The sequence below is a fragment of the Protopterus annectens genome, chromosome 7.part0, assembly GCF_019279795.1.
Source record: "Protopterus annectens isolate FY-2018-M chromosome 7.part0, PAN1.0, whole genome shotgun sequence".
In the NCBI taxonomy this organism is placed as follows: Eukaryota; Metazoa; Chordata; order Ceratodontiformes; family Protopteridae; genus Protopterus; species Protopterus annectens.
Genome location: NC_056739.1, coordinates 1,791,876,640 through 1,791,900,949, shown reverse-complemented (window position 1 = coordinate 1,791,900,949; position 24,310 = coordinate 1,791,876,640). Strand labels below are relative to the sequence as shown.

General features: G+C 42.7%; 1 protein-coding gene across 2 annotated transcripts in view; it reads left to right on the top strand.

Annotated features, from left to right (window-relative positions):
- Window positions 1-5,243: 5,243 nt before the first annotated feature.
- LOC122807237 (nuclear pore complex protein Nup98-Nup96-like) overlaps window positions 5,244-24,310 on the top strand; it is an 87,479-nt gene continuing 68,412 nt past the window's right edge. The window contains exon 1 of one of the 2 annotated variants that reach the window (XM_044078317.1): window positions 5,244-5,460. The gene's annotated coding sequence lies outside the window, so the exon portion shown is untranslated. The other variant, XM_044078318.1, reaches the window with a different exon arrangement.

The window sequence follows — 24,310 nt, the reverse complement described above, 5'->3', positions numbered from 1 at the left end:
TCAGAAGTGATGGACTCATTAGGGGAGTCAACGTGCTTCCTCTTGCACAACTTCTTTCTGGGAGGCTCCTCAGGTGATGAATCTGAAGGGCCCTCAGAAAGCTGGGTGCCACGCATGGAAGTATTCTCAGGCCTTCGAGCCCCGCTGGCATCAGAGGCTCCAGCACCAGTGTCAAAGGAAGCAGTGGCTGATTTGAGTTAAGTCACTGAAGACCTGGCCAGTGTGCTCCTCATGGCCTCGAATGCGGGTCCACCGGAATCCGAGGTCCGATCCATCTCCGAAACCACAATCGGAGTCGGGGTTCCCTTAGCCAAGGCACCAAGATGGAGACTTGGAGCCGAGGGATGAAGCCCCGATGTATCCCCCTCGGGTCCGACCAAGGAAATCTGAGTGCCGAAACCAGAAGATGGAATCGAAAAGGTTGGAGCCGAGGTCGGAGCCGAGAGGCCTAACGGGGGTATCAGCGCCGACCCCAGGACCTCACTTGACGCAGAACACCTCGGCTCCGATGACACAAAGGTGCTCGGAGGAGGAATAATCAGAACCGATAAGAGGGAAGGCTCCGGAGTCGACTGGGCTGGAGCGGAAAATAACCTGGCTAACACCGGCGCCTGAAGGAGCCGCTGCACCACCCTATCCACATCTGAATCTGACAACCTGGAGGACTTGGAGGACACAGAAGGTGGTCGAGATATCTTATCCAGAGGATCCAGGTTTAGACTAGCAGAAGGGCTCTGAATGGGCTCCAAGATAATCAGAGCCAAAGTTGGCTCCGGTATCACTGAAACCTCCTGCGGCGCCGATAACAATAGAGCCGAGGAGGCCAATTCAGAGACAGGAATTCCTTCCCTAGGCTCCGAGGCCAATGGAGCCGAGGAAGGTGGAGCTGTCTTCAATATCTTCTCCGATGGCTCTGAGGAACTAGACGGAGCCGGAGATTTCTTTTTTGGTTTAGATTTAGATTTCCCACTAGGGGAAGAAGACTCCAGAGCTTCTTCAAAGGCAGGTTTGACAAGGCCCCTGAGAATCAATTTATTTTTCCTCTCTTGCAAGACTCTAGAACTAAAAGAGTGACAAACACTACAAGCTTCTTGCAAATGAATAGCGCCCAAACAATACACACAGATGGCATGACCATCTGTTAAAGACATCTTATAAGAATATTTGGCGCACTTTTTGAAACCAAAAGGCTCATGCTCCTTCTGATGTTTGCCTGACATGGTAATTCACAATAAACCACACACAAGATAAGGAAGACAGGAGGAAGGGACTCTAACTTAAAAGTCCCAACAGACTTAGACACAGGAGAGGGCTAAGGCCCTCTAACTTAAACAGAACTAGCCCGTCAAACACAAGGATACCACAAAAAAGGAAAAAAACTTAAACTAAACTAGTTGAACGAAGGGGCTGTAACTCAAACGCCCCTGCAGACGTAACAGACACAGGACAGGCTAAGGCCCTCTAAATTAAACGGGCCTAGCCCGCCAAACACAAGGAATCCACAAAAACTAAAAATTAACTCAACTAAGTCGCAAAACACAGGATACACTCAACGTAGCTGTAAGAACAGCTTTTGACACAAGTTAAGAAGAATAAGCTAAAAACAGTTTAAATAAGGTACTTAGCCACAGCCAAGCTCGAGACCACGTCTGTACACTACGAGCGGCAAACGAGATCTGGGGGTTTGGGCGTGGTGCATCTTGGGATACTAGGGCTAGCCCAGCCAATCAGAGACTTCGAGCTAGAAAATAGCGGCCGAGTCAGAGCCGATTCTCGGCTCCGAACCCGTCAGTTAAGAATGTAGGCGAGATAGGACCACATTACATCATACATTTCGGCCACAAAACCTGGACCGAAATACAAAAGGCGGGGGTGTATCCATATTCATCAAGGATACCCACACCTCCAGGTTAGTGGCACAGCACGATGTTTCAGAAATCATCCACGTGCAACTAACAACGGGCAAAACTGCAATTCAAATTGTAACTTGCTACAGATCACCCACCATGTCCCAGGACCCCCATTCTGCATTTCTGGAAACACTGGGAAATATAAAGGTCCTACCAAACACCCTAATAGTGGGTGATTTCAATTACCCAAACATTAATAGGGAGAACTACTCAAGTACTAACTCCCTTGCCCAACATTTCCTAGAATTTATAAACTCAAATGCCCTGGATCAAATGGTCAACACTCCCACCAGAGATGACAACATATTGGACCTGGTCATCACCAACATGGCCGCCGGTGCTCCACACCAGAGGTCAACCCCTCGCTGGTTAGATCTGACCATAAACAAATCACTTTGGATATCCACATTCCGCCCCCACCCCCGGACAAGGAAACCACCATGAAAAACTTTTCAAAAGCAAACTTCATGTTACTTAAGACCGAGGTGGAAAGTTTCAAAGCCCCATGCTAAAGGATAACATTGTCCAAGCTGCAAAATCCTTTACTAATGCATTCTATGGGCACCTACTAGAATGCATGGATCATGCTATCCCAAGAAAAACCAAGACTCACTCCTCCAAGAAAAGGAAACCAGTCTGGTGGACTCCTGCCATAAACAAGCTATACAATAGAAGGAGGAAACTATTACAGAAAAGAGTAAAATCCCAAGAAGGGAAGGCATCCCTGATCAGTATCAGCAAGAAACTACGATCCCTCATAAAATCATCCAAAGCAAGTTTCGAAAGAAAAATTGCCAAGGACTCCAAAGATAACCACAAGGCATTCTTTAGCTATGTCAAGAATCTAAGGGGCAATGCTCAGATCTGCTCGGAGTTAGTGCAGAATGGTACAAAATACACTGAACCAACTGATATTGCCAACATCCTGGCAGACAGGTTCAGTGCAAACTTCACCCCCCCTCTCACCCCCAAAAGGGCCCATAATCATACCAGAAGAATGTAGAGCTCCTGAAATCACAGACACTCAGGTTAAAACAGCCCTCTCCAAAGCCAAAAACACAGCATCAATGGGACCAGACGGTGTACCAGGCTGCGTCCTACATGAGCTCAAAGACAAACTAACCCCTCATCTAAACACACTGTTCAAATTCAGCCTCTCCACATGTTATGTACCCATAGAGTGGCGCACAGCAACAGTTATTCCACTCCACAAAGGTGGAGCCACAACTGACCCCGGGAACTATTGCCCTATAAGCCTGACTAGCTTGGTCTGCAAGGCTATGCAGTGCATCATCATGGAACTCATTAACAGAGACATTGGGAAACTCCAAACACTGGACCCTACCCAATTCGGCTTTGTTAAGGGCAGATCATGCCTCCTAAACCTGGTGGACTTGAGACAGTTACCAAGGCTACAGACGAGGGAAAGGTGGTATACACAGCCTACCTAGACCTCACAAAGGCCTTTGACACCATTCCCCATTCTGGTATTATAGACAAGCTCACCAGCCTGAACATAAACCCCTACATCACACAATGGGTTGCCAACTGGCTCATGGACAGAACCCACATGGTAAGAGTTGCGGGAGCTAGGTCTGACTCTAAACCAGTTACAAGTGGCGTTCCCCAGGGCTCAGTCCTAGGACCCCTCCTGTTCGACATATACTTATCAGAGGTACAGACATGCATAGAAGGACTATGGCTGACCAAGTTCGCAAACGACTGCAAATTAGGGGCTATAACTGACTCTCCAGCTGACACAGACATCCTCCAAAAGGGTCTCACTGAGACGGATACCTGGTGTCAAAATCATGGCCTCAAGCTAAATGCCAAAAAGTGCATAGTCATCTCCTTTGGAAAAAACAAAGTATCCACAAACTACCACATAGGTGGTAGTCCCCTAAATACGGAAGACGTAATAAGGGATCTGGGGACCCAAGTAGAGAGTAAACTCTCCTTTGATAATCACATTGCCAAAGTGGTTAGAAAATCCTTCTACGTGGCCCACCTTATCACAAAAGGGTTCGCATCCAGGTCAAAAGAGGTCATTGTGCCCCTACACTCATCATTCATCAGACCCATCATAGAGTACAATGCCCCATTTGGGATGTATCTTACAAGACACCTGCAACAGCTGGAAAGACCACAGAAGTACCTCACCAAGAGGATCACTGACCTCAAACAGATGCCCTATGCAGCTCGACTGAAGAAACTCCAGCTGTACTCGGTTGCATACCGCCTACTCAGAGGTGATCTCTGCCTGACATACAAGGCCATGTCCAACCCAGAACTGATGGACAAGCTCCACCTAAAGAAAAGCTTATCCCCTCGAGCCACGCGCTCTAGGGATCTAAACCTCACCACAACAATAAATAGGACGGGCTGGAGGGATAGATTCCTGTCACAGAGACTTCCCATGCTTTGGAACAATATTCCAATCTACATTAAGCAGAGATCCTCGCTAACACTCTTCAAGAGAAACCTTGACGAGTGGATGGGAAACAGAAAGTTTACCCTGGGGATCACTTCAGTGGCTCTGCTGGATAGAGGCACAGGGAACTAATCTAAGGGGGAGGGGAAAGCCAACAAATTCTGGCTAGGCTTATAAATGCCTTCGGCACATAGCCTAGTACCTACCTATGAACCTTTGACCTTCATTTTTTTTTTTTTTTCAAATTTATTGAAACCATTTGTGGGCATGCAACATTTATATATACTTTTGAAGGGTAGTGTTTCACATTTCAAAGCCCATTGTTCTGCTCTAATGGTATGGGCTTCAGGAAGGGATAGGATTAGGTCTGCTTTGATTTTGTGTCATAATAGGGCAGTTACAGGAATACCCCCCCCCCCCCCAACACCAAATATATTTGTGTAAGCAACCTAGCTAGTAACAACCTGGAAGATACCCTCTGATAACATTAGAATATATATTGCATAAGTGTGTAGTTGTCTACATCTACAGTTTAAATATTTTCACTTCGTTCCAATTTTTAAGTTACCCCGCTTTTTTGAAGAGTTACAGTCAGATGCTTCGGTGGGGGATAACCAAAATGTCTTAAACACCAAAGTTAACAGGCGACGGGGTTACTTATTAATACAAGAAGACAACGTCAAGGGGTCTCCATAAGTATAAGAATTGTATTTCTAGTAACCACGAAAAGGCAAAAAAAAAAAAAGCAGAACAACAACGTGCAGCAGTTCTTCATAATTACCTTATTTTTGAATTGCCGCAGCAATCAACACCACTAAATATAAACCGTCCTTGTTTCGCGATTCTACAAAAAATCTAGGGCAACCCGTGACCCTACCTGATTAGGTTTGAGCGGGAGATCTTTTGAAGTGACACCACGACCCCATATGCAAAAAATACTAAGTACCAAAACGAGAAAAGGAGTTGAGGATGGATGGATCTCTCCGCGTCGATACTGGGTTTGAAACACAGGTATGGGCGGGGCTTGGTGCTTCAGCCAGTGCAGCCAAGAAAGCTTGACGATTCGCAGTTGGGCTACTGGTGTCGAGCAGAATGTTTTCATTGAAATTTATTTACCACGTAAGTTTTGGTTTAGGCAAGACTTGCCAAGGTAAACTACTCAGCCATAGGTCGAGGGATAGAAGTTTTCTTTTCTGGTGGATAAATGGCGTTAATAAGACCAGTTGTCATTATGATATGAAGGACGACCGGGAGTTTGGGCAAATAGGTAGGACTTGATACTGTCTGCAGTGTTATAATCTTTGCAAAATAAAATCGGTATCAACCCCAGTTCCCATTTCGTGCATGAAGTCGGAGGGCCACATTAACGGTAATCGGATGATATAGTGGTTTTCAAAAGTATATATCTGAGCTGGTGATTTTTCCTCCTAAAAAAGACAATTGAAATGTTAAGGCGAAATAGTAGGTTTTCTGTTGAAGAACAGATAGAAAGAAAAAATATAATAGGTTTGGGAGGGAATTAAATAAATTATCGAAATACAGTGTAATGTCCATCAACTTGAAAATCAATGCAAATCTTAAACAAACAAACAAAAAAATACATAAGGAAAACTTTTATTTGGCGATATACATCTAAAGGACTGTGTAGAGTACTGATGCCTGAAAATAAGAAGAAACTTCAGATTTTAAAATATCCTTATAGCTCTCAGCCAGTAAGGGACAAATAACAAAATCAGGGACAAATGCACAAATAATCAGGGACACTTTTAAAGTATAAGCTAAACTTGCTAATCCTAAAATTGAGCTTATTGTACAGAAATAACCACTTTCTGTCTCCTTCCACTAGGCAAACCCTCGCCTCCACTTATTTCCTTCCCTCTCTACTTTATGGCGCTCCTCTGCTCACTAATCTATCATCCTGTCTCTCCTCCAAATTGGAACAATGCTGTAACAAAATATCCCAATTCGCTACTAATGCCAAGTCCATCACTCATCACTGCTCTCCCCTCCACTCTCTAAATTGGCTTGAACTCCCCAATCAACTGACCTTTTTCCAACTCACCATAGCCCATAAACTACTGTTCCATCCAACTAGCTGTCCTGCTCTTTCCAACATTCTTCTACCCTATAGCCTTCCTACATCCCTTAGATCTTCTCATCAAAACTTGATCACTGTACAAAAACCCAAGCGTCCAGCTGGCCAAATGCTCCTATCCTTCACCCTTGCTAAAAAATAGAATGCCCTACCCACCTCTTTTAGATCCTGCCACAACCTAAACAACTTCAAAACATTACTTCATTCCCACCTCTATCTTAATAGAATTTGTAACTGCACTCTTCATCCTACTCCTTTCAAACCATCCTCCTCCTTCTCCCCAGGCTAACTTCCATTCTCTACTAAACTCTCTCTTGTCTCTCCTAAATACTAGCTATATAGGCCACTTTTATATTTCTTACTTGATGAATCAATTGCTAAGTCACCCTAGGCTGACCTTCTTTTTCTCATTTTCTCTCCTATATTCCTACCTCAAGTTATTACCTCCTGCTTTCTCTAACCTAAAACATTTTACTACATTTTTTTTTCTTTCTGTGCTGAAACCTAACTAAAAATGTTAATGTTACTATTTTGCCATTAGACTTTTCTATTGTAGGCTGTTTGTAAAATCCTGTTTCATCTATTGTTATATTTTTGACTGAACTCTTTTGTAATCAATATTGTTTGTTGTTTTTGTGGAGCTTTTCTCCCCGGGCCTCAACTGAAAACAGGCCCCAAAGCCCAGTGGACCTTCCCGGTAATCAAACTGAAATAAATAAATATAAGCATTATTAACTTTAGATATTGCAAGAATAAGAGAATGTGCATTCATATACAGTTTTTAAATAAAAGAAGTCCATAACTCTAATTACTGCCATTATTTATTAAAGGCAATTCACCACTTTTTCTGCAAAAGTTACCAGTTTTAGGAGGAACAGTTAAAATTTGAGTCAAAATCAGGGACAATTGAGAAGTATGAGTCCATCTTTGACTTGCAAAGACCAATTTGCCTAATGCAGATCTTTGTATCGTAGCACACAGTCTTTTTAGTTCAAAAATCAGGGACACAAAAGTCCAGACTCAAACAGTTTTTAAATATAGCTCTTATCTACTTGGAATGTTGATAGAATACCGTATTTTGCATTTAATATATATATATATTATGTGAGCAATAGAGAGTCTGAAAGTCCAAAATATGACAAGGATAATAGATTTCAATGATTTGTCAGAAAAAAAATCACTTTTTATGTGGAAGAGACCAAAAATATGTGGCTAAATCAGGGACAGTTGGTAGCTATGCCTGTTTCTTATAAACTGATGATGGTTAGTTAAAAGATGTCACATAGAAAGCAAATACATTTCATGTTCCTTCTATGGAAATATTGGGAATCCATCCATGTAGAAAGATTTGTATGAATACTATAGTTGCAGAAGTACAGGAACTTAATTTTTGTCTGTATTCATGTGTACTTTCATTGGTAACATTTCTAGACACTTGTGCAAATGTATAAACATTTACATGGATACATTCATAGGCATCACTTCAACATTTAGGAGACATTAATGTAGTCAGTTTGCTTACAGGAAGGAATCATCCTTGTATGCTATAAATTCTTGGTAGTAATGGAGATCTTAGCTGTAGGGTTGACTAGGTTATACCCTAGGGACATACACACATGCACAGTGTAGGGGTCCCAAACAGTTCAGACATATACTGTTTGGAGTGAAGACAAGCTAAACAGTTTACACAGAAGCCTACTTTTCAGCCGTGAAGAATGCAGTTGTCACCATCCGGTTAGCTTTAAGAAGGATTACAGAAATTTCTGCCAAGAGTGCAAAATCAGCACTGCTGCTGTCATTTGAACTAGCTCATGGACAAGGACTGGGTGTGGAAGCCAGGCTCAAGTTGGATTTTGGTAATTCATCTTTGGAAAATTCTTGTGGTAACGTGTGAGGTATTGCTACCAGGTAGAGACTGTGCGGAAGTAGCATAATCACAAGTTATAATGAGAATGTAAACAGTGTGCCATTTCAGAGATAAAACGTGATGCATGCACTGTAGGCAAAGCAGCAATTCACTTTACTGTAATATTTTTAAGTTAAAGTTTTGGGGGGATTTAGGTTAGAGTTTAGGGTTAGTGATGCAGTTTTAGAATTAGGGTTGGTGTAAAGTTTTAGGGCTGGGGTTAAAGATAAAAGCTTTTGGGTTATGAATATTGTTTTTGGTTAGGAGTACAGTTTTACTGGCCGTGGTGGTACAGCGGTTAGCATTGTCACCTCACAGCAAGCGGTTCTTCGGTTCGATTCTCGGCTGGAGCTTCTTCTGTGTGGAGTCTGCATGTCCTCCCCGCGGTCGAGTGATGTTTAAAGGCATGCAGGTAGGTGCTTGTGTGAATGGGTGTGCCTTCTTTGAAGGTTGGGTATCGGGCTGGCACCTCAGCACCATAAAAATCCACTGCCAATCATTAGCAGTCCGGAGTTCCGCTGCGGCGACCCTTAACTGGGAAAAGCCAAAAGACATTAGTTTTAGTTAGGAGTACAGTTTTAAGGTTAGGGATGCATTTCAGGGATAGGAGTGGAGTTTCAGGGTTAGATTTACATTTAGGGATGCAGATTTTTAGAGTTTGGAATATGGTTTTAGGATTCAGGATGGTGTTATGGTTAGGGTGAGTATATTTTAAAGTTATTGGTTACTGGCAGTGATTGGACATAACTCATGTTCATGTTCCAATATACAAACACATTGTACCTAATAGCTTTAGGTAGCCAATACCAATACTTAAAACTTTTAGAGGTAAACATGCAATGTTGTGCATTTCATATTTGCTTACAGTGTGGTATTTTGTGCTTCTTTGGAAGGTTATGTTTGAATTCTGTTCACATGCGCAGGAAACTGTGCACCTAAAACAGCAACTATACGGTTACATAAGTGCAGTTACAACACCCAGAGTAACTGAAATAATAATAATTAATAATGAATATTTAAGTTACTATCAGAATATGTTCATCATTACATTATTGCTGCAGTAGCTTAAGCTATATCCTGTCAAAGATCAGACATCCAGCCAGCTTCCATAGTTTTAGGGCACCTTCCATCTAAAATTTTGCATGTACACTCTAAAGCTCCAGCCAAGTGATAAGTGGAGTACATCAGGGTTCAGTCCTGGGACCGCTCTTGTTTGGCATCTACTTCTCTGAAATACAGGTCAACACTAAGGGACTCTGGCTAACAAAGTTCGCAGATGACTGCAAACTGAGAGCCATTATTGAATCCCCAAATGATGTGGATATTCTACAAATGGGCCTTAAAGAAACAGTTGCTTGGTGCCAGAGCCATAGGCTCAAGCTCAATGCCAAGAAATGTATAGTTATCCCCTTTGGGAAAAAACATGTACCCGTGAAATACCACATAGGTGGCAGTACACTAAACACTGAAAGTGTGATAAGAGACTTAGGGACACAGGTGGACAGTGGTCTCCCCTTCGATAACCACATCACCACAACAGTCAGGAAATCCTTCTGTGTGGCACACATCATCACTAAGGGCTTTTCATCCAGAAAAAAGGAGGTCATTGTCCCACTGTAATTATCCCTCATTAGACCCATTATAGAACACAACTCCCCGTTTGGTATGTACCTCTCAAGACATCTGCATCAACTGGAAAGGCCGCAGAAATACCTCACTAAAAGAATCACAGGCCTAAAGCAGATGCCCTGTGCTGACTGTCTAAAAAAAACTCCACCTATACACTATCGCATATTGTCTACTCAGAGGCAGTCTCTGCTTAACATACAAGGCCATGTCAAACCCAGAGCTGTTGGACATGCTACACTTAAAGAAATCCCAATCCCATAGAGATACACGCTCCAGGGATCTAAACCTTGTCATCACAATGAACAAAACATGCTGGAGGGATAGGTTCCTGACCCAGAGACTCCCCATACTCTGGAATAGACTGCCCATACATGTCAAGCAGAGCACCTCTTTGTCCCTTTTCAAAAGGAACCTTGCTGATTGGATGGGAGATAGTAAATTCACCCCAGGGATCACGTCAAGTCACTCTGCTAGACAGGGGTCCAGGGAAGTAAATACTGTGGAAAGAAATAACCAGGAAATTGTTATGGCTAGACTTGGCTTGTATAGGCCCTAGGGCCGATATCCTAGTACCAGCCTATGAACCTATAAAGGCTTTTGAAGAAAACTGTCGTCTCCAGTATATACATTATAGTACCATTTACTGAAATGTTTAAAGCACTTTAGTGTCACAGTTATAATTACACTGATGTTTGTGAATGTTGAAAGCAGTGACATATGTCTCTTAAATGTGTGACATATAATACTGGATGGTTTAGAAGTGGTGGGAACCATATAAATATATCTAATCTTCTGTAAAATAAATGCTAAAGAGCAAAGGGCTGAAAGCAAAATGTAATGATATATTGCAGGCATCATTTTTCAGTGTTTTATTTAGTTTGCTATTAGGACCAGTTTCATATTGAACATGGCTTGTCTATTTTTGAAGTGTGCACTCTGATTTAGTCCTAGGCTTGTGATTTTAAAGGATAATGTAATATTACATTTATAGGCTGTAGAAATTGATAAGATGGCTGTCCTTCGGTTCAAGAGATTGACAGAATGAATAAGTGTTGGCTGTTGTGCAGGATATTTTGATACAGCCTGTGTAATGATTACAAGATTGGGGCTGTTAGACTGACATCTGTGCTGCTTGATACTATATTTTACCATATATATATATATATATATATATATATATATATATATATATATATACACATACATATATGCAGTTGTCGCACTGTGGCTATGGGAAGTCAGCACTCAACACTGTATCTTATAAGTTCATGGCTAAGTACTAGGCTGGCTACCCTTGTGGGCCATTTTAAGCCAAGCCAGTTTCCCTTTTGGTGCTTGAATTAACCTATCCTATTTGGTGTTATATTGGCCTTACACATCCCATGGTCAACAATTATGTATTACCTGTAGTGATATTGATTGGGATCATACCGTAAGTAACTTGAGGGAACCCATGCATGGGATCAAGCATTTAAGAGCTGTTTTATTTGCTCTTTTTGTCATGAGATGGATATCTTGCATTGTCTGTGTGACGCCCGTGCCTTAGCCCAGCAATCAAAGAGCCTCAATCCTCACCGATAACACCAGAGAGGATATCTCATATATGAAGGAAAAGATAAATACACACAGTAAAGTGCAATTTCCTTTAAGAGCACACAGAGGTCATAGTCAGTCCAGGGCTAGTCGCTGCCTTGTTCTCCAGGTCCCCAATAAAACACCCCACTGGCACAGCTATAGGGTCCAGATCTCAGCTTAGCTGGGCAAGCTAAAACCTCCAGCACCCTTTCTATCTAACCAGTGCTTCATGTCCCTGCCGAAGTAGCTGACACACACACACACTTTGAGATAAGAGTTTATATAACCACACAGACACTCCTGGGAAAGGCTGGCACAGATTCTCCAGCTGTGCCCCTATTACCCATACTATACGGTAGTACCGCCCGCCACCACCCAGCTAATATTTATCAGCTACTCAAAGGCCCTTAAAAGGGCGTCCAGTTATTAATGTGCAATATTATTATCCAATTGGTAGTATAAATAAACAGTCAAGGCTTATTAGAGTGACTTTGTACAGTAATCACTATAAACATGCAATGTACTCTAGAGCTTAAATTATCTCTACACAAAACAGCCACAGTTGAAAGGTTTTAAAATATTTAATAATAAATAATAAAAACACAAAGACAATACATTTTACTAAGTGCTAGTCAAGAGTTCATAGATCACAGAGAAATATGTAAAATAATTCAGTAGTACAGTTTTGACATCATAGAAGAACACTTAGTCTAATCTTTCTAGTTTCTAGCTATTTCTAAAAGAAAACACAAGTCTAAGATAAACTTACATAAGAAAACAGGCAGAGTGCTGATGATGTGGATGGTCAAGACAAAAATGCTTTATCCTCTCTGGTTCTTTCTGTTTAAATTGAAATAGCAGTTCTGATTTACATTACATCATTCTTCACACTTTCCTGGGGTTCCCAGGCTAAACAGTACATCATTCTTCACACTTCCCTGGGTTCCCAGGCTAACAGAAACTGCATTTACATTCTTAACATCTCCCTTTTGTTATCTTGCAGCTGGTCAGGAGCAGAGCAATAAAAATACATTTGCATGTTTAAATCTAGCAGTTTAACTCTTGGTTAAAACAATAGGAAGAATTTCTTCATCTTGACCCCTCGGCACCACTGTCTACATCAAAGGGTCACCACATGCTTTACTTTGGTCAGTAGAGTGCACTGTTGTCATGAAACAGTATTTCTTTACATTTAAGACAAGTCTGTGTCTTACATTGATATTTACAAATGATAGAGTTATCTATAAAATTCTCTCTGGGTAGGCTGGCTGCCTTAACATTTCTTTACCCACTCTTCACATAGCTCCCCCCCCCCCCCCCCGGAGAACTCGAGCTAGTTTTACAAGTGACCCTTGAGAAACGCTGCTTGAGAGGGTTAGGTCTATCTGAGTGTACCTTACCTCCTTCTCTGCAGTGCTGCACTGACATATATGCTTGCAACCCTAGGCTCCATCTTAGCAACTTGGCCTTTTGCTGGCTGGCTCTGTTTAACCATATTAGAGGGTTGTGATTTGTCATAACAGTGAATTTCCTTCCATACAGATAAGGCTGAAGTTTCTGCAGTGCCCACACTATGGCTAGACATTCCTTTTCTCCAACTGCATAGCATTCCTCCCTGGGTTGGACCCTACGACTGAAGAAATCTGGCTAAGTACAGCCCCCACCCCATAGTTCGAAGCATCCACCTGAACAACAAATTCTTTGCTGTAATCTGGACTGGCTAACACTGGGGGGGGGGGCTCCCAAAGCTTCTTTAAGCTTCTGGAATGCCTGTTCACATGCTAGGGTCCACACTGCCTTATCTGGCCTGTTTTTCCTTGTCAGGCCTGTGTGGGGAGCAGCTATGTTACTATAACTGGGGACAAACTTTCTATAGTACCCCGCTGTCCCTAAAAATGCTCTCACCTGCTTTTTGGTAACAGGTGCAGGCCATGCCTGAATGGCTTCCACTTTGGCAGGTTCTGGCCTTGTCTTACTACTCCACACTCTATGTCCTAGGTAGGAGACCTCTGCCATACCCACCTGACATTTGCTCGGCTTAATGGTCATCCCTGCCCAGCACTTCCCTGACATGCTGGAGGTGCTCTGGCCAGGAATGGCTGTAGATGACAATATCATCTAGGTAAGCAAGGGCAAACCCTCCTGCTCCTGCTAGAATATCATCTACCAAGCCTCTGGAAAGTTCCTGGGGAATTCTTCATCCCAAAGGGCATCTTTGTGAACTCATACAAGCCAAAAGGAGTCACAAAGGCTGACTTCTGTCTAGAATTGGGAGTCAAGGGCACCTGCCAGTAACCCTTGGTAAGATCAGTGGTTGTAAGATACTTAGGCCCACCCAGCAGCTCTAGGGCCTCATCTGTCCTAGGCATGGGGTAAGCATCTGACTCTGTGTGACTATTTAATTTCCTGTAGTCCACACGGAACTTGGTGCTGCCATCCTTCTTTGGCACCAGCACCAGTGGGGAGGCCCAGGGACTGTTGGAGTTGTGAATCACCCCTAGTTCCAACATCTCCTGTACCACCTCCTCAGAGTCTGTTTGACTCTGTCAGGCACTCTATAAGGGGCCTGCCTAATAGGCCTTTGGGGTCCTGTATCCATCTGGTGCTGCCACAGGTGGTTGCACCCTAGTTTCCCAGTGAACATATCCCCAAATTCCTGCAACACTGCTCGGATTTCTCGAACCTGGGTAGGAGATAGCTGCTGGGACATTGCTACCCCTTCTACTGAGGTGTCAGCCCGAGCCTCACTGAGGAGATCAGTCCCCAGATTTCCCTCGGACTCCTCCTGCAATCCACTGCAAATGCTCAGCACAAGGACCTCCCTATCATGGTAAGGTTTCATCATGTTAACGTGGTACAATTTGTGCCCCTGCCGTCTGCCTAGCAGTTCCACCATGTAGTTAACATCACCTTTCTTACCACATTGTAGGGTCCCTTCCAAGCTGCTTGCAGCTAGCATACTCTCTAGCTCGAGCATTCCCGCCTTACCACAACTTTTTCTGTTGTTGGGCTTCTGCCAGGTTCTCCTGGGCCAAGCCCATGAGTTCCCTGAGCCTTGTCCTGAGGTTTAGGACGCATGCTACAACAGACACCTTGTGAGACTCGCACTCACTTTCCCACTCATTTCGAATTAAATCTAGAGGTCCCCTCACCCTATGCCCATACAGCAACTGAAAGGGTGAAAAACCTGTGGATTCCTGGGGAATAACTCTGTAAGCAAACTACAGATGGGGCAAATATTTGGGGTCTATATTAGAACATCGAAGTTTCAAAACGTTGAATGTTCTAATATCGACCCCTATTCAGCGAAAGCTGAAAACATTGAACATACAGAACAGCAAATTCGCTGTTCCAAAACACATACACACAACACAAGCACACCAAACAAAAAGCAATCCACACACATACACCTAAAATCGTACACCTAACCCTACACTAAACTATACACACACCACTAACTATCCACTTACCTTAATCCTAACCCTAAGGTCTATCACCTCACCCGCGCCCTAACCGTAACTCACCTGTCCCGCCCTCATGTACACACAGTCGCACACTTACCTGACCCAGCGGCCTAACCCTAATTCACCTAACCCTCACGTCCACACAATCGCACACATACCTAACCCGTACTCTAACCCTAACTAACCTAACCCGCACTCAATCGCACACTTACCTGAATCAGACCCGTAACTTTCCACCACAACGCTGAAAATACCGAAGCAACAGAAATGGACAACCAAATTCTTTCCCTAGGAAAACATTTGGCTTTCTCTTGCTTCGATATTTTCAGCTTTCGCTGAATAGGGGTCAATAATAGAACATTCAAAGTTTTGAAACTTCGATGGTATAATATAGACCCAAATATTTGTCCCACTCCCTCTTAAACTGATCTGCAAATGCCCATAGCATGGACTTGATTGTAGAGTTTAACCTCTCAACAAGACCATTAGTCTGGGTATGGTGGGGGTGGTCTTCATGTGCTTCACCCCACAGGACTTCCACAGACAAGCCAGCAGGTCTGACATGAAATTGCCACCTCTGTCAGTATTTCTTTTGGGAAACCTACCCTGCTGAAAATCTCTAACAAAGCATTTGCCACCTTCTCTGCCTCAAATTGAGGACAAAGCCACTGCCTCAGGGTATCGTGTAGCATAATCCACTACCACTAGGATATACTTTTTCCCTGTGGAACTTGGGGTACTCAAGGACCCACAATATCCATAGCTACCCTCTGAAATTGCTCCTCAATCACAGGGAAAGGCATCAAAGGAGCTCTCACCTTGTCTCTTGCCTTGCCTACCTTTTGGCACTGCTCACAGGTCCTGCAGTACCCAGTTACATCTCTGGAAATTCCAGCCCAATAGAAGTTCTGCATAATACGCCTCTTTGTACGTTTTATGCCCATATGACCTGCAAAGGGAATATCCTGGGCTATGGCTAGAAGTGCCAGATGGTAGGATCTAGACACTACCAACTGCTGTACTCTTTCATCTTCTAGCCCTTCCTCGGGGGTCCACTCTCTGTATAGTAACCCTTTGTCCCAGTATACAGATTCCCCCTTTCCTTGAATCAGGTGCCTCCATAGCTACCTGCCTCGGGCCTTGCATTATAGGGTCTGAGAGCTGAGCCTGTCTCATCTCTGTCCTTGTATCCCTTCCCACCTCCCTTCCACAGGAAGTCTGGCATCCTCTGACAGTGGTGCCTCAATGTCACCCTGGGTACTACTATTCACCTCTACCTTTGCAGTCACTCTGTCCAAGGGAATATCAGTACCCACAAGCAGCTGTGGCTCACATTTAGTCTCACTGCTACAGAGTAGCCCCATCCTTGAAGTAACCACCTCACCAGTCTTAGCTACAAGTATGCAGTTTGTCTGGGTCTCCCCCAGGCTGTCAGACTCGCATGCTTGTCTCCTAGCCTGACCGCGTGTAACTGCATAAGCATATGGTACTGCCTCATCCAAATCCTTCCCTATCAGGACATCTGCAGGATGGTAGTTCAGTACCCCTGTTGTCTCGAGACAAACTACCACTGGCATTTTGACTTTCCCACTTACTGGCTCCCTCACCTTTTGTTCCCCACCTTGCCTTTGCAGACACCTGTATGCCACATGGCCCCACTGGTTGCATTCAAAACATTTAACCCTAACTCCTGGACATGTACCTGGACTAGTGGCTTCCCCTGCTACTGGCAGATTCTGTTGGGGCAGTCTTTGCTGCCCACCATGGGCTCCTTTAGACCCATGAGCAGTAATGGGTGTCTCCTTCCTGTGAGAGCTGCCCTACTTGCCAGGTATAGGTCTCCCTTCTTCCCCAACTCATCTGAAGTAGCACATTGTCTGTCAGCTAACCAGATCCTCATGTCCTCAGGCAAAGTGCTAAGGGCTTGTTCCCTCATCAAAAGGTCTGCCACCCCTTCAGAAATGGTGACCTGACATCCACTCACCCACCTATGGAAATAAGTGCTCAGTTCAGCAACATATTCACACACGCTTTCATCTGTCTTGCATCTATGCTCACGAAACTTTTTCCTGTACGTTTCAGGTGTTAGTTTATAAATCTCTAATAGACAAATTTTTACAGCAGTATAATCAAAATATGCAACATCAGATGTTTTAGACAATACAGTTACAGCTTTACCATGGAGTAAGGAGGTCAGGAACCGTACCCAGAGCCTTTGGTCAACACTATACTCTTTGCATACCCTCTCAAACATATGAATGAAACTTTCAAAATTATTCCCCTCTTTAAACTGTGGAACAAATGTACTGACCTGTTGTGCTTCTGGGGTCCAGTTACTCCCTTCCCCATTACCTCCATGACTCTGGCGAAAAGTCAGCATTTCTCTCTCATGCTTCCTCTGCCTCTCCTTTTCATCGGCTTCTGTCTCCAAACGCCTGACCTCCAACTCGAGTCTTTTTAGCTCCAGATGGATTTTTAAGTCCTCTGCAGAAAGGTTGAGCTGTCCATTCTCAGACGGTATTATATCTCCACTGCCAGTTCGATTGTCCTCCCAGTTGCTGTTTTCTGATGCAGCTGTAACCAAGGCTGCAATCAGGTCTGCCTTAGTCAGGTTTCCATGCACCAGTCTCCTAGCCTGACACATCTCCACCAACTGGCTCTTTGTCAGCTTTCCATACTCCTCTGCTGACATGCTGCCTGCTCACCCTGACTAAACTAACAAAAGAAATAATAAAACAATTGTGATCTGAACTCTTTCATTGCGTGCCTGTTTTAGAGTACAAGACACCTTCAAAGCTCACTGTACACAAGCTACAGGAATTCACTCTAACAACACCACTACAAGCCAATTAGTATTTGCCAACCAATTAATATGTGATGTGGATATCCCACTACAAGCCAATTAGTATTTGCCAACCAATTAATATGTGATGTGGATATCCCACTTCTGCCAAACAACTAATGTGATGCCTATGCCCTGGCCCAGCAATCAAGGAGCGTCAATCCTCACCACTAACACCAGAGAGGGCATTTCATATATGAATGAAAGGATAACAAATACTCACAGTAAAGTGCAATTTCCCTTAAGAACACACAGAGATCAGTCAGTCCAGGGCTGGTCGCTGCCTTGCTCTCCAGGTCCCCAGTAAGACTCCCCACTGACACAGCTATAGGGTCCAGATCTCAGCCTAGCTGGGCAAGCTAAAACCTCCAGCACCCTCTCTGCCCAACCAGTGCTTTGTGTCCCTGCCCAACACACACACTTTGAGATAAGAGTCTATGTAACCACACAGACACTCCTGGGAAAGGCTGACACAGGTTCTCCAGCTGTGCCCCTATTACCCAGACTATACGGTAGTACCGCCTGCCACCACCCAGCTAATATTTATCAGTTACTCAAAGGCCCTTAAAAGGGTGTCCAATTATTACTGTGCAATATTATTATCAAATTGGTAGTATAACTAAACAGTCAAGGTTTATTAGAGTGACTTAGTACAGTAATCACTATAAATATGCATTGTACTCTAAAGCTTTAATTATCTCTACACAAAACAGCCACAGTTGAAAGGTTTTAAAATATTTAATAATAAATAATAAAAACACAAGACAATACTTCTTACTACACAGTGCTAGTCAAGAATTCAGAGATCACAGAGAACTACTTAAAATAATTCAGTAGTACAGTTCTGACATCACAGAAAAACATAGTCTGATCTTTCTAGTTCCTAGCTATTTCTAAAGGAAAACACAAGTCTAAGATAAATTTACATAAGAAAACAGGCAGAGTGCTGATGAGTTGGATGGTCAAGACAAAAATGCTTTATCCTCTCTGGTTCTCTCTGTTTAAATTAAAATTGCAGTCCCGATTTACATTACATAATTCTTCACACTTTCCTGGGGTTCCCAGGCTACACATTACATCATTCTTCACACTTCCCTGGGTTCCCAGGCTAACAGAAACTGCATTTACATTCTTAACATCTCCCTTTTGTTATCTTGCAGCTGGTCAGGAGCAGAGTAATAAAAATACATTTGCATGTTTAAATCTAGCAATTTAACTCTTGGTTAAAACAATAGGAAGAATTTCTTCATCTAGATCCCTCGGCACCACTGTCTACATCAAAGGGTCACCACATGCTTTACATTGGTCAGTAGAGTGCACTGTTGTCACATTTATTTCCAGTTCCACATGTAACAATATTTCTTTACATTTAAGACAACAAGCCTGTGTCTTACAATGATATTTACAAATGATAGAATTATCTATAAAATTCTGTCTGGCTAGGCTGGCAGCCTTCACATTTCTTTACCCACTCTTCACAGTCTGAATAAGTCTTTATTTGTTAAGATGGACTTTGTGTTATATAGCTTCATAGTCCGTGGTTTGTGACCTAAAAATCATCTGGCTTCAAGGAGAAAGACTGCCTGTGTTCTGAAGCAGTGTAATGCATTCATTTTCCTAACTATGGTAATACTCTATGTTGGGGGAGCTCTCTTTTGTTCTATAGCTGCTAATGAAACACAGATTTGGATTTAAAGAAATAAACGCTGGTTTGCTAGAGAAGTCTGATGATCTGCAGATGTTTATTCTGCAGTATAAGCCATAGCAGGAATGGGCTTCTCCTGTACTCGTATACCTTCTCAAAGAATTGCAGTGAAACCATATAAACATATCTTACCTCTTAGCAAAGCATATATCTTCTAAGGATGCTTTTTGGTAAGTGGAAAAAAACAATTAATACCTTCCAAATGGAATACATTTAATAGGATTATATGTAGGTACTAGGTTAGCATTGTTTGCAGGCATTTTACTCCTAGCCAATTTCCCTTTTTTCTTTGCTCCAAATAACCTGTCTCGTTTGGTTATAGATTAGCATTACTCACCTCATTTAGCACTGAAACCATAGCCTATTGGTTATTACACAGCACATGCCATTTAAAATGTTTAAATTCAACAGAAATGTTATGGGTGTTTTTCTGATTTGTAACTAGTAAAAGAGAGAATTTCTGCAGTAGAAAAGTAAATCACATTCAGAATAAAGCACAATAAACACTACAAGAGAGCAGGGTCTGGAGATAGTTAAATTAATAGCTACATAGATTGATGATAAAAAAACATGAATTTGATTGACTCAACATTATGAGTAGACATTGTGTCTTCCTTCACTTTGTGATGTACTGTAACACACACACACACACACACACACACACACACACACACACACACACTTGGAAAAACAACCAGAACAAGAAACCATTCACTGCTTTCAACGGAAGAGCTTCACTGACTTCATGTTGTTGGGGTCCCCTTCAGAATCACACCCCAGATGTCCCTGTGTATAATATGCAGCAATGTAGGTGAAGCATCAATGTCTAATCCACCTTTGTTGGGGCCCTGTCATGTACACAGTGGAAGTGTCATGTCACATAAAACAAAATGATGCAGCGTCATCTAAAGATTATGCTATCCGGTGTATAGTTGGGTCACACTGTACTTCAGTCATCCCCACATGTGCAACTCAGAAAGGAGGGTGGTGAGGGTCACAGTCATAGTCAGTTGCACAGGTGCCTGCGGACACATGAACATATGGCTGTGTAAACCACCAGGGTTTTTGGGGCTACTGGTCAATGGAAATGGAGGCTGAGGGTCATGGGGATGGGAGACATTTTTTACCAGAGATGAGGTCCTCCACATAATGGGTAGGGGTGCCAGTATAGAGAATTGCAATGGGACCGTGGAAATGAGGAGTAGTGTGAGTGGTGTGATAAGACAATGCAGCATGGCCCCTGCAAAGAAAGTACAATGCCCCAGTATCTCATGGGGTATGGACATGATGAAACTGGAGCTGTAGGAGGTGTCACACATGAATTGCACCCTCAACTGTGACAGTTGCAGGCTGTGTTCCCTGTGATGGTTTTCAACTGTGGCCTACTTGAGTATGTACACACCCATGGCCATGGGCAACACTGGGGTACAGGGAAGCAATGCCAGCACTAACTAATGCCCTCATAGAGATGGCAAGGGATATTATGCACCCCTCCACTGAGCACACGAGTATAAGCATCCCTGGACAGCATGGTCTCATGGAGAGCCTTGCAGTTTTGGGCAATGTCTTTCCAGAGGATGTGCACATTGCTAGTCATCTGAAGTTCAGCATTGGCAACTGTTGACTGCACCATATCAGCCCTGCACTTTGGAATAGCAAAATGCCATGCTGTGCATTCTATGCAATGAATATAGGGGAGGTTACAGTGTCGCACTAGAAGTAGATATAGGCCCACCCAGCTGGAAGACAGACTGTCAGTGTGTCCTGGGGCTGTGAGTCAGCTTGCACATTGGATTCATCATCATACCCTAAACCAGCCTCTACAGGTATCACCACAGCAGTGATTTGTCGTGTGGATACAGAACACCGTGCATAACTATGTGATGCTGCTCTCCATCATGCTCAGTGATAGACTTGATAATGAAAGATGCATTCCTGCAGGCAACTATGAAATGCCTACCCATGCTGGCAGTCTGAGTTTGCATGCCTAAGGTACCTGTGAAGCATATAGACAGTGGTTAGTGCAATATCCTTGCCATCAGTCAGATCACAGCTGTTACATGTCTCATGCAGCAAAGGTACCAATCTGGCTGACCTCAATGAAAGGGAATACTGCCAGTTGCCACAGGAGACAGAGAGATTACAGGCATAGTGAGGCTAGTTGCACCCTGTGGCCTCGGCGTTATTATATTTGCAATATAATGTCTGTCCCTTCATCGTCATCATGCAGGGATGCCAAGAATGCATCTTATGTGAGTACTGCACATAACAGAGGGCCATCCCCATTGATGTCTGTTCTGCCTGTATGTTGCATGCCTTCTCTAAAGCCCATATAACCGTTATGTGTTTCTAGAATTGCTGTGTAGTGCTGTTTCTCCCATCCACAACGTTGATATCATGCAACACTTTGTTCCCCATATGGTCTTGTAGAGTCTGATGGGTGCCCTCTGTTATGCATAGGCATTGTTCATCAGCCCAGAGTGCCTGCAGGAAGACATCATTCGAAGATGGGCTGAACTTGTATTTGGGAGACATGCATTCATCTAGGGGAACAGCACAACAGGGTATTGGGAAAATCATGTGTGTGTGGATATGTAGGAGCAGCAGGTGGGAAACAGTGACACCAAGCTGGCTCATTTGATCATTACTGGGTTACTCAGAGATGGGTACACTATGGGAGGAGCCATAAGTGTTGGACACAGGAGTCTCCCAGTATGTTGTAATATGATATATTGGTTGGAGTAGCTTGTCCAGGGATATGACTCTGCTGTGTTCCTCACAGTGATCTACTGCATACTGTACTGGATGGGCACATCCTTGACAGTGAGTGTGTGTGGTAGTACAAACATACATGATTGGCAAGGGAGGGGCAGGATATAATTGTAGAAGTAACATATGTGGAAGTCCCCTGCAGTCATACCTGTGGAAAGGGGTACAGAATGAGGGGTGCAGGGTATGCAGTCCACAGTTATGTACAGGGATCGTTTGCAGAGTGGCACATTCACAAATTGTAAGTACACCATATCTTCATTATGTCCAGAAAAAACATAAACTCCTTAAATAGAGAGAGAATACGTGACCACCTTTACTGTTTTAGGAGACAACAGGAACATAGTGCACTGGCTAAACACATGTTACAACAAGGGGAGAATCACTATTTTTACTTTTCTATTATTGACACAGTCACTGAAACCATTAGGATGGGAGATTTAAATAATAGAACTGAACAAAGGGAGTTGAGATGGATTTTTATATTAGCAGCCCATAAGCTACCTGGGCTGAATGATTATGTATCTCTGAAACCCGTGTTGAAAGGTAGGAAGATTAGGAAGAAGATATTTAATTTTGTGATTTATAGATAGGGTTATACTAGCATTTTTATAGTTTAGACTATGTTTAGACAACATATAATATAGTATACATTAGATGTTTTTTCTTTATTTATACATACAGTATTTTTGAATATTAGGAAGAAAGCGGTTTCATTAGTGATTTACAGATAGGGTAGTATCGGTATGTTAGATAGTATAGCAGGTTATATATATATATATATATATATATATATATATATATATATATAATATATATATATATATATATATATATATATAATTAGTATTTTTATGTATGTTCTTTGTATGTTTCTTTTACATTATATTATACACTGTTTTTTTTTTTTTTTTATATATTGACTTGAATGAAATTTTGTGCTTTTTGAGTGTATTTGCATTTTGAATGTACTTGTTCTTTTAACTCATTTAATTAATTGGTCATAGTCATGTGACACATGATTCAAGGCTTTTAAAGTTTGGGATGAAGTTTTTTTTGTAGTCTTTGGTCTGAGGAAGCAACCAGGGCTGGTTGCGAAAGCACTTACCTACGATAAAGAGCATTGGATTTATACTGGATTTTACAGTGGTTTTTTGCTCCTTCAGTGTGGTTTTAGCAGTATTAGGAGTTTACATTTTTTCTGGACATTTGCCTTGGTGTGTTTACTCCTATACTTCATAACTGGGCCTCTCCTTCTTTTTTACTGCATATCTTCATTATGTTTAACATTCTCTCCTCATAAGTACACAGGATATGGCAGTGGTGTAAAACATTAGACTAGATGGGGGGGCTACTCTGTTTTTAGTGGGCTGCTATACCCAGCTATGGTTGTCAGTAAACGGGTACACAACTGACAGAGTAAAGCTACAGATAAATGTAAATATGAATGATACAGACCACACTGCCTTAATTCAGCAGGGAGATTGTTACCTGTGTCTAACAGTACTAATATATCCCTTATAACAGTAATGTAGACTACATTGTACAACCTGTCTGCTTTGAAACTGCTGCTTTTCTGCTTCCACAATGTCTCTCAAGCTGCTCATATGAGTTTGTTGTTCATTTTTCTTTGTTGTTGCTGCACTTTTTGGCATCTAAAATGACAGATCCACTGTAAGAAGTCACTAATAAGTGCTAATTTGAACAACATGCATATTAATGAGGCCAGAGTCTGCTATTGTCTATGAATTGCAATGTTTCAAAGCAGTACACCACTTGCATGAAGTGTCAGCATAGCCTGTTGCATTTTACTGGCATTATTTGTACGCCTGTTCAAAAATTGCAAGCTATGCATGTGCACTCTTTGAGCAACTATGAAGTGCTAGGGTGCACTACATCTGATCCAGAGTCCTGTGTAGGGTGAAAATCTCAAGCTGCCATATTGTTTTGCTGTTTATTTGTAAACACGGCTACTGATGCTAAT